Below are 17757 nucleotides of genomic sequence, written 5' to 3' on the forward strand. Positions count from 1 at the left end.
CTATGAAAGCCTTATAAAGAGGATCAAAACCTGCCTTAAAGAGAAGCCTTAGCTTTAATTCAGCTCCAGTCCCAAGGAGCAACCTGAGGTCCAAAGCACACATAAGCCCAAGCAAATGGGTTGTGAGTGAGGTTGGGCAGCTGATGTCGACGTAAACCCAGGGAAGAGCCCAGGATCTGCTCACAGTGAGGACATCCCCTTGCTGTTCTCCTAGTGCCCACATTGCAAGGTACTGAGCAGATGGGTGAGAAAAGCAGCTCTCCTTTCCTCAATGTGGCCAACATTTCCTACAGGTCCAGGGGACCTGGGGTCTAATCCAACACAAGCTTGCTGGGTAAGTCACGATGGCACTCACCTCTCTTTGTGCAAGTGCAAAGAGATGCGTAGAGGAGTCGCGTGCATTAGGAGAAGGTCTGATACTGTGGCTGTTATGATAACTTCAGATGGCACATGGAAAACTCAGAATCCATGTTTCCCAGATGGCCTGTCACCAGCAAGTTACAAAGTCAAGCAGATCTTCTGAGATGAAGGATAGCAGACAAACATAGAGCAATGGACCACTATTCTCACAGTCTACCAGCAGCCAGCTTCAGAGACCGCTAAGATGGTGCAGCAGGAGCTTTTCAGATGACCTCCAAGTCTCTGTCATGTGGGGTATGTGGGGTAATTATCCATTAGTATAAATGATCTCCCAGGTGAGTAAACTTCTCCTGGGAAGGTAACCCAAACCCTAACCCACCTGCACCTCCAGAAATGTAATATATCTCATCCCATGCCCTGAATGCCCGGGTAGAAACTACGTAGGAGAAACCAAACAGCTGCGTACCACAGTGAACATTCACCGAGAATCTATCAAAGACAAAAATACCCAATGACCTGTGGGTTTGCACTTCTCACAAGGCAATCCTCTGTCTTCAATCTCTTAGTTGCAATGCTCAAAGGGAATTTACAAAAGACCTTTCACAGAGAAGCCTATGAACTTCACTTCATAAATCTACTGGATACCAAAAATCATGGACTAATGTAGACATTGGTTTTATGGCACATTATAACCTGCCTGCCATCCAATAACCCCAGGAAACCTCTCTATGCTTTACCAGCTATCTTCTTTCACCAGGTCAGCCTTCTCCTCTTTCCCACCCCTTAGCTATTAACTACCATCAACTCTGATCCTCCCTGCCATGCATTTGTATTTTCACAGACTTACATTTTGCACATTGTTTCTATTCCAAGTTTCTATTCCACCCAGGAGAGTACACAAACACCAGAAGAATCCCTATACCTGCAGACGGGTGTTTGTGCCTGAAAACTTGTAAAGAACAATTTTTCCAGCTATTAATTGTTTTAATAAAAGATATCACATTTACCCAAAGAGCCAGGTCATGGATAACTAGAGGGCTTTGGGAGCTGGGCTCAAGGGTCTGGGGGCACAGATAGTTTTCTCTTCAATCCTCCCTGTCGTGGGACCTGGGATCCAGAGGGATAGGTGAATTGGCAAGGTGCATAGAAGACTCCGGCAATAGTGTCATCACAAGGGTTTTGGTTTCCTTAACCATGGTCTGCACTTCAGAGAAAGCAGCATGTTGGAAAGGGATGACCTCCACCTCAGTTTCCAAACCAAGAAGGGTGTCTTGAGACCCTCTGGCTCAAAATACAAGAAGAACATAGGGAGGTTGACTTACTCATAGGAGTCTTCTACAGACCTCCCCACCAAGTGGAAGACCTGGATCAAGAATTCAATAGGGAACTGGTTGAGTCTGCATGCTCCCAATCCATGATCATCATGGGGGACTTCAACTTCCCTGACATCTCTTGGGATGAGCGCACGGCCAAATCTGACAGGTTGCATAGCTCCCTGACATGCATTGATAATGTCTACCTAACTCAGGAAGTCTACGGGCTGACTAGGGGAGAGGCATTGCTTGATCAGGACCTGGGAGAACAGCTAACGGCCATAAACTCCAGGAAGGCTGATTTACACTAGACGTAAGAAAAAAGTTCTTTATGGTGCGAGTGTCCTGAGTTTGGGGCAAACTGCCCCCAGAGGTGGTGCAAGCACCTACTCTGGCCTCCTTCTCTGGCCACGGCTCATTCTAGGTCACACTCCATCAGTGTCCAAACCAAGAGACTGTGAAGGGATCCCTGGGACTGGTTACTCAGCTGTTGCTGAACAAAACCTCAAAGGAAAGCAATTTTGAGTTGGTGTCATAAAAGATAGATATCTGATTTACCCAAAGAACCTTGTCTGCCGAAGGAAAGCAAATGCACTCTATAAAGAGCTGCCCAGGTGAAATGTTGTCCATCCCGTCTGTAGTCAATGGTTTTTGGTGCCAGCTGAGTCCTTCTGAAGATACAGAATCAACAGCAATGGAAAATGAACGTTCAGGCAGAGGCAAAATGAAATATCTCTTTCTAGTGGCTTGCAAAAGTGTGGCAGGAGTATATAGCCCTCTGGCTGCTGATGGAAACAGCAGAGAAGGAAGGTCCTTTGGGCCATTATATCAGGTTGGGACTCAGGAGATGCAACAGGCTTGATGGTGTGGACTTGGGCAAGTCCATCAGACCCAGATCCACAAAGATGTTGAATTGTCTCACTCCCAATGGGAGGAAGAGCCCTAGATACCTTCAGGGAGTGGAGGTTACTTTATTGGTGCTTCTGCTTCTTCCCTTGGGAGTAATAATCAGGTGTTGATACTCCCTACATCCATGAAGCAGCTGGCAGAGCCCCCTGCATTGTAGGAAGACAATTCACTCTTGGCTGGAGAGGCCAAGGAGCAAGTTTGGGTTTTCTAGTGCCTGGCTCAGGAGAAATGCCCCCTTCCCTTACCTCATCGCCCAGCTTCCCTCCTCCTTTCCTTCCACTGCCCCACCAAGTCCTTTGTGGGAGAAGAGACCCCCATTTTGCTGCCTCTGCTACTGGGTTGAGAGACGCAGTCTCCACGCTGCTCCCGTTCCAGGATGCCATGGCAGAGCCGGGGTAACATGATGTCTTGCACCCTCAAATCGTCTTCACCTGGCTCTGCTGAAGAGAATCATCCATCAGGACATGTACCTGCATCTTTCAGTAGTAGGCAACCCCTTGTCCTCCTGTTGGACTGGTAGGCATCATTCGTCCAACCTCTACCTTCTTTGCATGAAAGTCTTAACAGGTCCCTGACAGCGGCCACATGTGCACGTCAGTCTGCAGAAACCAAGGGCAATCTATAAGAGCATGAGTTGGGACAAAGCACTTCACTAAGGCATCCCACTCTGGAAGGGGGAAAAGACATATCATTTGCATCCAGCACCTTGTGCTGCACGAAAGGGACACGGGGATGCCCAGCTCCGAAGGCCAAAGCAGGCATAAAGGCAATGGGAAAAATAGTGGGGAGGGGGGAGACGGCTTTCAGCCCTCTTTGGAGAGATAAGAGAAAGCAAGAAGATGATTGTAAAGAAACCTTATCTCCTTCTTGCCTGTTCCCCCACTGCTGTCGGGATTATGCAAATGAACCATTCAAATACATTTCCTTGGTAATTAAAAACTCTGCTCTTTTTAATTAAACTTTCCCTCCAGACTGATTTCCCCGCCCCCCCGGGAGACTAATCCTTACAAGGTGTTTTTTTTTTTTTTTTTTCCCTTTTCCCCTTCAAAATTATCAAGGCCCGTCACGAACAGGCATGAACTAAATTAGGACTCGTTGTGCAAGGCCAGGTGCATAAACTCTGAACCGAGGGCTGAGGCATGCGATGGGGGGCATTGGCGATGCGGGCTGTTCAAAGGTGCATGTTGGGGGTGGTTGTGAGCTGTCATAGAGGAAGACGGGGAGGTGATAGGAGGTGAAGTAAAGAAGAAAATGTGAAGGGCTGTTTCCAGCTTCTGGGATCTGGTCACGGGGTAGAATTGTTCAAGCTGCCTTCACAGCAGCAAAAAAGAGGCTGGGTTGAATTTATTGGAGATATTTTGCATGGAGGGTCAAACCCTGCACAAGCACTGGCCAAAAATGTCCAAGTGCAACAGGTTTCTGCCAAAAAAAGGCTGGGTACACAACCCTGATGAAGCCAAAGTGTCGTTCTGACATTTTTATTTTATTTGGGCTTCCTCCTATCCATGGCATTGAAGGAGAGAGGGGGCACGGGGCAAACAGACGTGCTAAGCCATGAACTGCAGTGCTTTGCTCTCAGTCACACGACACCTGTCATAAACTGAGCAAGACCCAGCTTCAAATGGGTTAGCCGTTTTGCCCTTGCTAATCCTCATGGCAACGGCTTACAAACCAACCAGCTTTGGGCAACTTGCAGATTACAGCCGAAATGTGTTCCCGGTTATTATACACCTATTTACCCTTGTGCCAGAATTGATCCTTAGTGGAAGTAGGGGCAATTTCTGCTGTTCACCTGCTCAGGTGCTTGCAAAAAGTAACTACAGTCTTCCTCAGTCTTTGCTTCTCAAGGCTGAGCAAACCAAGCTCCTCCAGGCTGTCCAGTCTCCCAGGCATCCTAGTTTGTCGTTCTCCTCCCCTTTGAGTTCATTTTTCTTGATCATAACTGACCAGTACAGTACACAGTAGTTTGGGTGAGATCCTACCACGTGCTTATTTAATTAACTCGTCTCGTCTCGTCTCGTCTCGTCTCGTCTCGTCTCTACGAAATGTTTTGTATTTCGAGGGAAAAGGTTCCCACCAGGAAAACTGGTTAGTTGATCTCAGCCCTCCTCAGTGCCTGCTTCTCAGCTAACTGAACGCGCAAAATGCTAATGACTGCAAAATGCCAATAAGCTGCAAAATGCTAATAAAATGCTAAGAAAAAAATCTGCAAAATGCTAGTAAAACACTGGAACAGGCTACCCAGAGAGGTGGTGGAGTCTCCATCCTTGGAGGTGTTTGAGACCCAGCTAGACAAAGCCTTGGATGGGATGATGGAATTGGGGCTGGTGCTGCTTGGAGCAGGGGTTGGACTAGATGTGACCCCTGAGGTCCCTTCCAACCTGTTTTCTATGATTTTATGATTCTATGACTCTTGCGTCCAAGTCCGACACACTCCTTGATTTCATAGATTTCATAGACATTAAGGCTGGAAGGGACCTCAGAAGATCATCGAGTCCAGCCCCCCGCCCAAAGGGCAGGAAGTCAGCTGGGGTCATAGGATCCCAGCAAGATAAGCATCCAGTTTCATCTTGAAGGTGTTCAATGAAGGCGCTTGAACCACCTCCGATGGCAGGCTGTTCCAGACCTTGGGGGCTCGGACAGTAAAGAAATTCTTCCTTATGTCCAGCCTGAAACGATCTTGTGGTAGTTTGTGACCATTCGACCTCGTCATCCCTTGGGGCGCTCTGGTGAACAGACGTTCCCCCAGATACTGGTGGTCACCCCTGATAAACTTATAGGTGGCCATCAGATCACCCCTGAGCCTGCGCTTTTCCAGGCTAAAGAGCCCCAGGGCTCTCAGCCTGTCGTCGTAATGCACGGCACAAACCTTGGGGACCTGTTCTTGTTCTTCTTTCCTCATCCATCTGTGCTGCCAAGGAATCATTTAGCCTATGCGAGACCTGCTAAGACCTGACAGATGGGGTGACCCTGGCAGAACCCGTTGTGACTCGCTGATCCTAGGGAAACAGATTGCTTTTTGGCATGTGAACGGTACTGCTCGCTCTGAGCTCATCTGATCGTCAGTGCTTCCATTACCGGTGCAATATAGTGTGTAGTGTTTGTGGTCTCTGCTCTGGTTTCATGGGTTTTAAGGCCAGAAGGGACCACTGGATCATCTAGTCTGGCACGATACCCCCAAATTACATATGTGTAGCCATATATAGCATTCACACATAATTTCAGCTTTTTTTCCAGCACAGGGTTATTCACAACTGAGTCCTTCTCTTTCTATCCATCCAGGGGAATTCTGGGACACCTGCAGAGGACAGTTTTTCTCAAGGGGGGGGGGGGGTGGGAAGGCTAGTTTTGCCTTTAAGGTAGTGAACTAGTGGCCAAGAGACCTGAGGTCCATTCCCAACTCTGCTACAGATTCTCTGTGTGGTCTTGGGCAAGTCACTTAGTCCTTCTATAGCCTCAGTGCCAGTGGTGGAATGAGAAGAGTACTTCCTTGGCCTGTACTGTCTATGCAAATTGTAAGGTTATTGGGGCAGGGATTGTCTTTGACTACATACCTGTACCGTACCTTGCATGTCTGATGAAGGGTATTTATACCTGAAAGCTTGCAAAGAAGAAAGTTCCCAACTCTTTGCGTTGGTCTAATAAAAGATATCGGATTTACCCAAGGAACCTTGTCTGCCTGCGTCCTTAGACCGGCACGGCTGCAACCTACACCCCGTATCAAACACTAAGTGCTCTTCTGCATTGCTTTCAGCATTGGCTTCTTTAAAGCAACTGCTCACGCACACAAACACCTTCCTGAATTCATGAGTATTTATGAGAGAAAGAGGGGGAGAGAGTAGGTGTATACACATCCACACAGATATATGGTGAACTGGAGTGACTTGCTGTGCTCAGGTCAATTCGGGGGAGGCAGGTCACTGTTGAATGGACAGAACAGTAATAGGCAGGTGTTAGATGCATGTGTTACTTGCTTGTGCTTCTGCTCATGTGCGGACAGTCAGAAGCGATGTACCTCCAGTGAGCACCACTAGCTCCTCCTTCCCCATGCACTTTCTTTCTCCAGCTCCTTCTCCATCTCTGCAACTATCAACGGGGCAATCACAGCACCTCCCAGCTCCCCGGACTCTGTTCTGACCCTCACAGAGGTTGTGTGTTATTGCTGCAATACAGCTCGAGAGCTGGTTGTCCCTGGAAAGAGAGGTCGGTGGGTATTTTAACATGCTGATGAGAAAAGCACCTGTGGGATCAAGGCAGGAATGGGTGGAATTGAGCAGCCCTGCAACATGCCTCCTATTGCAGATGCACCCATTATCCACACTGCACAGAAGTGCAAGCGTGGAGGTTTCTCACCTACCATCTACCAGGAGTGTCTTGCACCTAGCCAGGGAATCTGGGACTTGGCCAGGGAAAACTCACCTTTCAAACAGCAGCAAGGCCATCTGGACTGCTAAAACGAAGGAAAACCTTGGAGACAAAAGATCTGGATTCTGTGCCTCCTCCTATTCATCAATGTGTTCCCAAAATATTTCATCCAAAGAGTTTTGGGTGAACAAAAATGCAGTGTTTTGTCAAAATGGACACAGTTGGGAAAAAAAATGTATTTCTTTTAACAAAATATTGTTAAACAAAAAAAAAAAAAGAAAAAAGAAATGAAGCACGTTAATCACGTTGGAAGGAACAAAAAGAGTCCATTCACTTGCAAATGCGTTTTTCTTCAATGAAATTAATTTATATCAATTTTTTTTCATTTTAAAATTGTATTAAAATTGAATGCATTCAAACCAAATGTTTTGATGGATCTGACACATTTATTTTATAATATTGTTTCATGGGAGATGGCACCATTTGGAAGCGGTTTTGTCATTTCGGACTGGGGGAAGAAAACCCTGATATTTCGTTTAAAGCGGTAAATCTGGTTGCTTCTTGGTTTTACTGTGGGACTTCAGACATGACTGCCCTTTTTGGCCTTCACCTCTGGTGCCTGCCTCGCTGGGGGAGGATGACTTTCACAGCTTGCATCCTTCATCCCATCAAAGGCCAAGCTCCCTTTGCAGGAGCAAGAGCAGATCCTAAGAACAATCAGTCCCTTTTGTGCCTCTTCTTTTTTGTCTTTCCCTGATTGAGCCCTGTACATACTGTTCACTGATACCTATCTGCCTCCTGCTTCTTGAGAAATTAAAGAGGTATAAATTATTCATCAACATTCAGCTCTTGCATGACAGGCACGAGGAGCTGGTGAACAGACTGGAGCAACCCGGACTCGGGGACGTAACTTGGCACCGCAGGAGGCTGGAGAAGCGCAGGTTGAGCTTCAAGCTGAATGGGATCCATTTGCAGATTCATTGGAGGCTCCTTTGAGATCCTGCCCCTGTCATTAGCACAGAAAATTAATCTAAAGAACAGTGAGAAAATATTTCCCCCTTCAGTTTCTTGCTCGGACCTGAATCCACAGTTTCCCTGGAAAAATAGGATGGCCTCTCTACCATCTGAAGCAGCAATTCTCGACCTGGTTCAACTCCAGGCACCCATTGTTAGACGTAAGGTCCCCTCTCCAAAAAAAAAAAAGACCCCACCAGCTCTCAGCTTCCCTGAATTTTTTAACTATGGAAAAATACTAGATTAGCTCCTCTGTTGCAAGGAACTCCTAGGGTGCATCTACACGTGCCAATTTAAAGCCCTTTAGTCATTTTTAAGGCACACTAAGGGTGCGGGTTTATACATGTGCACCCTAAATACACCTTAAAGGTGGCAATTTTAGGCTCATTGTGCCTAAATTTGATACTTGCATAAAGCAAGTATCAAAATGTGGAAGTGAATAGTTAAGGTGCCTTATGGGATGTGTAGAGCCCTTCAGGCACTTTAACTCTGTGTGTCGACTGAGCAGGTTGGAGCCTAGCCTTCAGGGCCCCACACCAAGAAGAAGTGGTGGGTGCTGTTCTCCAAGGCGCAGATGCTGGATAGGGCTGTGTGAGGTTTTGGACCGCACTTTGTATCCAGAGAAGATTCGGACGCTGAAGCAGCATGTCTGGATCGAAGCGCTGACTTTGGTAGGCTTTCTGAAGCGGTTTGGAGCTTCTGAACCATTTCAGAAAAGCTTTGGAGCTGCTTCAGAGATCTGGCCATAGAGTATAATGGGGAATCAATGAAATATCTATAGCTTTGTTGTTTTTTTGTCTGATTTGGATGAAACTTGCAGGGGTGCTCAGAGCATGAAGACTGCCAAGTTTAAAGAAGATAGGTGCAGGGGTTTAGGGGGAACTGCACCCCAAATTCTTGAAAGCAAAACTCCTGTCATGTCTATGTGTTACAATACAGTGGGGTGAAAGCTGCAGGGGTGATGGCCCCAGTGAGGCCACAAAGCCTGCCAAGTTTCAAGGAGACAGGTGCAGGGGTTTGGGGGGGACTGCCCCTCAAGCTGCAGACAAGCAAAACTCGTGACATCCAAATCAGACAAAAAACAGCCAAGTTATAGATAGTTCATTGATTCCTTATTACAGCCTATGGCCAGATCTCTGAAGCTTCAGAGATGCTTCTGCTGAATCGAAGCGGGAAACCGATCCGGAGCTCCAGATCGGATCCCTGGCATCCGAAGCGGCCGGATCCGAAGCTGAATCGAATAGCTGCCTATTTGCACAGGCCTAATGCATCTCAACCGATGCTGGGGAGTCAGGAACACAAGGAGGGGGCTACAGCCAGGACTGGGGCACTGGGTGCAGCTGCACTAAGTCATTAGACATGACCTGGGAGCTCAGGCACACCCTCTGCTCACTTGGAGCCAAGCTATGTCCAGTTGTGGTCCAGCGACCCTGTCTCCATGCATGCCATTGACATCCCCCCGCGGCCCCTAGGTGCGCCCCGTGACTTTCTCTGTGCTCCCCGGGCAGCACTCATTGTTTGCGCTGCCCCCAGCCACTTTCCCAGCATGGCACCTGCCTGCTGCCCACAGGCCATGGCATGGCTGTACATGCGGGGGCTGGCCAGGGTGCTGCCCAGGGCAGGCTGCAAACACATTCACCCAGCAAGCCATGTTAAAGCACCTTAAAGCATGCACGTGTAGATGCGTGCCTAGAGACCACAAAGATTGCATGTTTTGATGCTAGAATCCTAATTAAAACCTGTTGAGTTCATCCTGTGAAATATGCACATACGTTTGCATAGTGAGCAGTGTTAATATTGCGTGGTACCCCGCAACACCTTTAAAAGGATCTCACGGCAGCCCAAGTGCTGCAGCACCCAAGCTGAGAATCACTGCTCTAAAACCAAACCAGGGTGCAAGCTGTGGCTGGAGACCTTACAGCTTGCAGGGTGGGTGTGAGCAAAGGAATGAAGGAACTGATTAAGCTCATTGAATACTTTGCATTAAAAATGCTCAAATCTGCCTTGATATCTTTTCTTAGACCCACAAGAACTCTTTCCTCTTGCATATCTCCTGGTCCATCATGACAACGTTGCTTCAACACTACCAAATCTGCCTTTCAATTGTAGGAATGATTCAGAATCCTTGGCCCATTTTTTTTTTTTTAAGCTTCAAGATGCACTTAATCAAGGGCAAGAGGCTAATAATTGCACGATTAGTTTTATAGCAAATCCAAAGTTGTCCTTTTTGGACATGGTAAATGTTCCATAGGTGTATCACCGCAGGCTGGGTCCAGCAAGATCTCCCAGGGTACAGTGGCTTGGGCCGAGACGTCTCTGAAAAGACAAGGAAGCACTGCTGATGACTGTACAGGGCAGCCTTAGCTCCAAGTTGATGTCAAGCCAACATGCCAGCCTGGTGCTTGGGGGCATTGAGTTACTAGAGGTACCATATTCAAGAGAAGCAGTGAAGATGAGGTCTGGGCTATTGGTGTGGATCACTTCTTCTGTGGCACCTTTTGTGAAACAAACTCAACACTGGGGAGATATCTTCTTCTGCCTTCTTTCATTGCCTTCCAGCTGTTTTCTTTGGATAAAAGGGGCTCCCTTGACCTCCAACATGTAGAGTACCTCCCCATGCTGGCTAACACCACTTCCAGCTTACCCAGCTGAGAGAGGAAACATCTAGGGGATCGCCAAGAGCCCATGAATTATCCGTGTCTTGTATTGTCCAATCTGGCCCATTTCACGCAGTGTCTTATTTCTGGCATAAATCACTGCAGGTATTTCTGAGAGAGGAAGCATTTGCTATTTGTATACTAAGCACACTGGAAACCCAGGCCTGGATGGCAGAGCAGGATATCTCTAAAGTCTCAGACATAGACCAGGTGAGAGTGGATGGGACTTATTTCTTCCGTGACAAAGCTGAGCACCCTGCTGTTATGGTGTAGACATTACCCAAATTCCCCTGGTGCCTCGGACCCTTGCTTGGAGTGGAGGATTCAATCCCTGGTTCCCTTTGTGCATCTAACCCATGACTAGCCCAGGTCACATTGTGTCTTTGGAGCTCAGCAAGGAACCAAACCCTGGTCTCACCAGTTAATACCCTTAATGGAGATTGCACCTTCTCTCTGGGTAACCTGTTCCAGTGCTTTACTACTCTCCTTGTGAGAGTTTTCCTAATATCCAACCTCAACTTACCTTGCTGCAGCTTGAGTCCATTGCTCCTTGTCCTGCCATCTGCCCCCACTGAGAACCTGGTAGGCAACAAACTCTCACCATCATTGACTGTGCATCTCAGCAGCTGTGTGCTTTCAATGACATTCAGCTGATTTTTTTTTAATCATCCCAATTTTTTGCCACTACTCCTGCTTCTATATATATATATATGTATATATATATATTTAAATTAGGAATGTTCAGACTTCTTCTTCAATCTTTTGTTGTTGTTGTTTTTGATTTTGTTTTATTTTTGTTCCTCCGGGGGAAACCAAACAGATGGGATTTATTTTTTAATCATTAAAACGTTATTGAATTTTCATAACAAATAATTGCATCACATTTACACAGTGTAGGAACAAAAACCAAAGGGGACTCAGAGATTACAGCTGCCAAGCCAAACAATAGTATATTAACTCCTGAGCTGCTAGCAGGGTCATATTAGTTAGGTTTAATTAATAGGAATGGGGCTTTTAAGAGATTGGAGTTGAGACATTTGAGGCCAGAGACAGGAGAGTAAGAAAAAGGAAGAGAACAATTTATCTTCTCATAATCTTATACATAATGTCATTCTCAAGCAAGGGAGCACTTAATAAAAATCCTTGAGTTTTACTATAGAATCCTTCCCATGAATAAGTTCAATATTAATATAATCCATAGATGGCAAAAGTGATGCCTGAATGTCCAGGTCCTCAAAGGTATTTAGAGAGACAATGGTGTGATTTTACTACATTGAACACAATGGCAAAAGTCCCGTTGAGTAGAAGATAACAAGGTCATATGCCATTGGACAGATAATTAGATGGGACGGTTTAATCAAGGATAATCCTGCTTTTAGCAGAGGGCTGGACTACATGTGACCTTGTGAGGTGTCTTCCCTCCAGCCCTACTTTCTTATGATCCTTTGACTGGGTCACATTTATGTGGGAAGTCTGGGGACCCAGACGAGATTAAGACTTGGAGCCTTTGTATCTAGTAGGAAAGTGGGATGGATTGAGAAATGCTATCAAGGATCTTCACTCCACACATCTCCTCTCTCCAACTGTAATTGCTTTCAGACCAGTGATCCATGCAGCTTAGTGATAAAATGGACAGCACATAGCCTAATGGATGACCCCAGGCCTCTGGGAACCTTTGATGGGACATTTTGCCTTGGTGGCCACACCAGCAGCTTTGGGGGAGTCGGTAGGAGCTTGCATCTCTCCCCTGCTGGTACTTGGGGGATTTCCTCTCCAGTGCTGGAGTGTGAGCCATTTATCTACAGTGCCTACCTGCCTCAAGAGATGGCCACCCACAACTTCATACCAACCCATGTTATGAGGGTCAGTATATATAAAGCAGGTAAAACACCAGACTATGGGTGAGAGAATTGAGCTGAGTTGGTGAGGAGGGGTTTTTCTTTGCTATAGGCAAGAGAAATACTGCTGTGGGGTCTCACCAGTAATGAGAAAAGGGACTGGGGAACGGGGGGATTTTGCTATAGGCAAGAGTAAGGCTGCTGTGAGGTCTCACCAGTGAAAGGAAAAGGGGCTGAGGGATGACCCAAGGTGGAGGGCACAGATTGAGGCTATCAGGGTGAGAAGACAACTGAAGGGTGGTGGTGGGCGCTGGTCCCAGTACGACTGCAAGGAGAACCGTGTCCTGTTAGCCATTGCACTGGGCCCTTGGCCGTCACTAGCCCTAAGAGCAGCAGAGAGTTGTGTAAAGCAGGCTGGGGAATTAACACCTTTATGGGGTACCTGGGAGGGGAAACTGAAGCCATGGGGGCAGGTGTGAATGCTCACGTTGTGGTGGATAAGCACCTACTCAACACTCAGCTCTGCTGCAAACTGGGCTCTCAGCTTGAAGCATCCCAGGGGTGATGGGTGCCTTTGGGTCCAGCTCTGTGCAGAACGTGCTTGTATGTGGGCTTTGTGTGGCATGCCCCTGCAAGTGCCTTACACAGCCCTGAGCCCAGTCCTCCCAGCACAGCGAAAGGGCTCTACTGGCTCAAGTTAAAGGAGTGCTTCCTCCAGCTGGTAGCGGGACAGTTGAGTTGGCTCATCTTACTTGCATAGACCCACCGCAAAAGAGGGACGATGAGTGTACTGGGGATGGGTTTGTCCACCTCAGCTTGTCCTACACACTTCCCTGGGGGCTCTGAAGGTGGGTGCCAGGGTCCAGAAAGCAATGGTGCATTTCAGCAAGCAGGGGGTTAGGAGAGGGCTAGTGGCTGGACAGAGCGGACCAGCCCCAAAGCTCATCACTGTCCATCCAAGGACCTGTCATCTCTCCTATCCATTGTCTGTGATTTGGTCATCCTGATGCCCTCCCTGCATCTCCTGGGCCCAGCTTCCAGGCAACCAATCTGGTCATAGGGGCATTCATCTCCCGCGGTGGTCATACACCAAAGGGTCCTTTTAGACTACCCTCTCTTGCCCTCGTCCCACCACCTACAGCCAAAAATTGAAGTATCTCCTGTTGCTTTGATGCCTCTCCCCTGGAGAATCACAACTACACAATCCTTAAAAAACTATATATTAATTACCTCTTCCTCCAGCATAACATGCAGAAGCACAAGAGAAGGTGCATTGGGAACTCCATCTGTGCTTGCATTTCCTCCACTGTAATAAAACAGATGCAGTATCAGCAGGGTGCAGATGATGGCAGCAAAGTATTAACACAGAGGCCCGTGAAAATATTGATGATGTTTAATAATGACCAGATTTATTCTGAAACTATTGCAAAACGAGTCTTGTAGGCAGCCGCTGGCAGCAAGCAAAGCACCATCAACATGTCCGTCTATGGGACAGTTGTCTCCCCTTTTCATCAGCAAACCATAGCAGAATCCCCTGTTGGAAAGGTAGCACCAGTTGCACTTCCCTTTTGGCAGTCACTGCCCCAGCAGGGCCAAAATCCTGCTTGGAAGATGGGTAGATTATACAGGTAAAAACACCCAAAGAAGAAGTGAGACTTAGAAAAAGCCCCATTGGAGCGGTGTACAGAGCAATGCCTTGCACTCGCTCTACAAAAGTGTGTGTATCTGCACAGTGTATTGGTCCTGCAGCCCTCTGCCCTGGATAAATGCGTGTGCAATGTCCTGGTCTGTCCCCACCTGAACATCCATGTGTATCCTTGGGGTCTGGATATGTCGTACTGAGCCCAGGATGTGGGAAGGGTGGGAGAGGGCTCAGCTTTCCACATGGGGAGCATCAAACTGTCACCTGAATCAAAGAGAACAGCTCTTTAGGGCTTTCTCTGCCGGCTGGTCTGTCTCTGCCACTGCTGGAAGAACACAGGTGGTCAAAAACATGACTCTCGACCAGACCAGGGGTGGAGGACCGGCTTCCCCAGGTCCTCTAGAAAGGACAATAGTAGAGCTAGATCCTACTGGTCTGCATCCTCAGTGTCCCTGATCCTATTTGCTTATTCCTATGTGCTTGGACTGAGGAGCTAAGTAGCCCCTGTGGGGGTGGGCAAGAAGGATTCTCACTCCCTGGCAAGGACACAACCAAAATCCAGTGCTAAGCCCATATCCTGGCACCAGCCCTGTCCTGCTACAGCGCTGGGGTCTGATAGCCTCGTCAGACAGGACGCAACGGCCCAGCTCACAGCATGAGCTGCCCTGGCACTGTGGAAAGAACAAGAGCTGTGCCAAAGCCACCAAGTCACTTCCCAGTTGGAGGATCACACACGGAGGACTTTTCATGCCTGTCACTGCCTGAATAATACAGCTTGGCAGTTGTCTGTCTTGGAAAGAGACCCTTGTGAAGTGATAAAGCAGGCAGGGGTCCTGAAGAGGAGGTGGAGACAAGCAGGTTCTCCCAGAAGAGGAGCCATGGAAAGGACCTGGTTTCTCTGGGGATGGGAGAAGGACTGACTTCCAGGAAAGGGAGGTTGGACACCCCCAGGATACCAGCAGTGCAGTTTAGATGCATCCTCAGTCTCTCTGGGTTTGTGTGTCACAGGGTAGCACAGTGAGGACAGCAGCATCCCCTAATGGAGACATCATGTAGAAAATCAGAAGCTGTTTCTCACTGACTTTGGGGCATTGTAAGGGGGGATTGAATAGCAGCCTTCAAGTCCCTGCAGGGGGGCTGTAAAGAGGATGGAGCTGGGCTGTTCTCCGTGGGGGCAGATGACAGAAGGAGCAATGGGCTCAAGTTGCAGCAAGGGAAGTTGAGGTTACGTATTAGGAAGAATTTTCTCACTAGGGCTGTAGTAAAGCACTGGAGCAGGTCACCCAGAGAGGTGGTGCAGTCTCCATCCTTGGAGGTTTGGAAGACCCAATTAGACAAAGCCTTGGCTGGGACGATGTAGCTGGGGCTGGTCCTGCTTGGAGCAGGGGGTTGGACTAGATGTGACCTCCCAAGGTCCCTTCACACCCTCATTGTCTGTGATTCTGCGATCTAGACAGGAGGTGTTCCTGGCACAGCTCTATTAGCAGGGGAGAAGATGGGCGGATGAGCATTGCTAGCCAACATGGCAATGCCAGCAGTACTGTTCAGGTAAGAGCAAGCTGTGTCTGATCACCAGAATTATAAAATGATGAATGATAACCCCTTCAGGGCAGGGGCTGGCTCCTATGGTGCATCCACACAGCACCTAGCACAATAAGGCCCAGAGCTCAGCTGCAAACCCAGCTCTCATGCCAGCACGGTGCTTTGTTCTGTCTTTTAGTAGCTTGCATGGTGGGGGTATAAGGAAGAGTTAAGAAAGTCTGAGACTCTAAAAATACTGTGTGCCGGGCTGGCACGTGTGCTTTCAGCATTGCTAATGCTCCTGAGCTCTTATATAATCTCTCCATCTATCCAAAGGCCCTCGATTTCCATATGACTTGGAGAGGAGATAAATGGAGTACAATTGCACAGGTTTTGTCCCAGTCTTTCAAGGAAAAAAAAAAAAAAATCCTGTTTCGTTCAGGCAGATGCGAGCCAGGGTATAAGTACTGGCTTTTTGTCCTGCCCTTCAGCCGCTTCTCATGGGAGTCAATTGTTTTCCTATACACATTCCCATTGAGGAAACACTCTCATAACTGCAGGTTGCAGGATCTAGCTGTGGTGCCTGTCAAGTCACAAGCAGGATAGTGGATGTTGCAAAGCCCACCTGCCCTGGAGGCCTACGCGTTTGCGCTGGTCTGGGTTGCACCTGCTATGCGGGGTAGTACCATAAATGCTTCCCAGTGGGATGAAAAGAGGAAACTGGTACAAACCTGCCCCCACAGAAGCTAATGGAAGCCCTGGCTGGTCTTGGCCAGGGACCAGCTTGCAATTCCTACAGCGGGTTAGAAACCAATGTAGACCTTGCTCTGCTTGTGTATTTGTGACGGGACCTAGATAACTGAATGAGCAATAATCATCATGTCTCTAAGAAAAATGGTCCAGGGGGAGGGGAGGTAGTCATAGGATTATTGGATCAGTCACTCACTCACTGGACTCACAGTTCAGTGCCTCAGTTTCTCTGTCTGCAAAATATAGGCAATGCTATTTCCATACCTCACAAGGGCCTGATCTGCCCTCTGCCTTCAAAGGCACCTGGCTAACATCTGAAGACCTCTGGGCCCTTCTCACATGTTCCCACCATGTAACTGTAGTTACTGCACATTCAGTTAGTACTGTGTTAAGGAAGTACGAAATTAAATGCACAGTAACTACGGTGTATTCATGAATGTGTAGACGTGTCCAGTTTGTCATTAAAGTCTGGAACTCGCTGCCACCAGAAGTGGTGGAAGCTGAGAGCTTAGCCAGGTTCAAAAACGGGATTGGACACATCCTTGGAGGAAAGGGGCATCAGTTGTTATTAGCACAGAAGTTCAAGGTATGGCCTCTGGTTCAGAGCTTCCTGGACCTTCAATTCTGGAGGCTGCAAGTGAGAGAGGGATAAGGAGATAAACCTTGATCCTCCCTTGTTCACTCTCCCTTTCAGCCTCTGCTCTCTGCCCCTCTGTGATACAGGACTTTGCTACTGAAAAAGATTTAGCCATCAAATCTGCATAGGGTGTGGCCCTGGCACTTCAGGGCATACACTACGTCCATGGTAGTCATGGTCTTCCACTTGAAATGCCCGTTGTCGGTGATGACGTTGTGGATGACATTCTCCAGGAAAACCTTCAGCACCCCATGGGTTTCCTCATAGATGAGCCCTGAGATGTGCTTGATGCCCCCTTGACAAGCCAGGCAGCGGATGGCAGGTTGATGATGCCCTGAATATTGTTGTGCAGCACTTTGTGGTATCACTTTCCACCTTTCCCCTTACCACCCTTTCCCCAGCTGGACATGACAGGCTCTCTTCATATGAACTGAAAAGTAAACCCAGACCACACATGGAGGCCCATATATACAGGAGACGGGGCAAGATGGACCTATGGTCTGATCTAGGATGTGGTTCTTGCGTAACAAAATGCACCTCCCTTTCTTCATCCTAAACCTGTTGTCTGCTAACTTCCTTTTCCCCCCACTTTGCTGGGGGCTGCAATTTGAGTGGCATTAGCAGAGCTGGGGGTGGGCTACAAAACCAAAAGAGGTACTGGCATGGATTCTCCAAACCATACTGCCAGCAAGTTTCCCCCAGCCAGTGTCAAGCGCTTGTATGCTGTGCCTGTCACCGGCCCGGCCATGAA

The 17757-nt window shown here is 48.0% G+C and overlaps 1 pseudogene; it reads right to left on the reverse strand.

The window, feature by feature from the left end:
* Nucleotides 1–17113: 17113 nt before the first annotated feature.
* LOC106740512 (histone H4-like) lies at nucleotides 17114–17415 on the reverse strand (annotated as a pseudogene).
* Nucleotides 17416–17757: the final 342 nt, after the last annotated feature.

The sequence above is a fragment of the Alligator mississippiensis genome, chromosome 3 (assembly GCF_030867095.1).
Source record: "Alligator mississippiensis isolate rAllMis1 chromosome 3, rAllMis1, whole genome shotgun sequence".
Taxonomy (NCBI): Eukaryota; Metazoa; Chordata; order Crocodylia; family Alligatoridae; genus Alligator; species Alligator mississippiensis.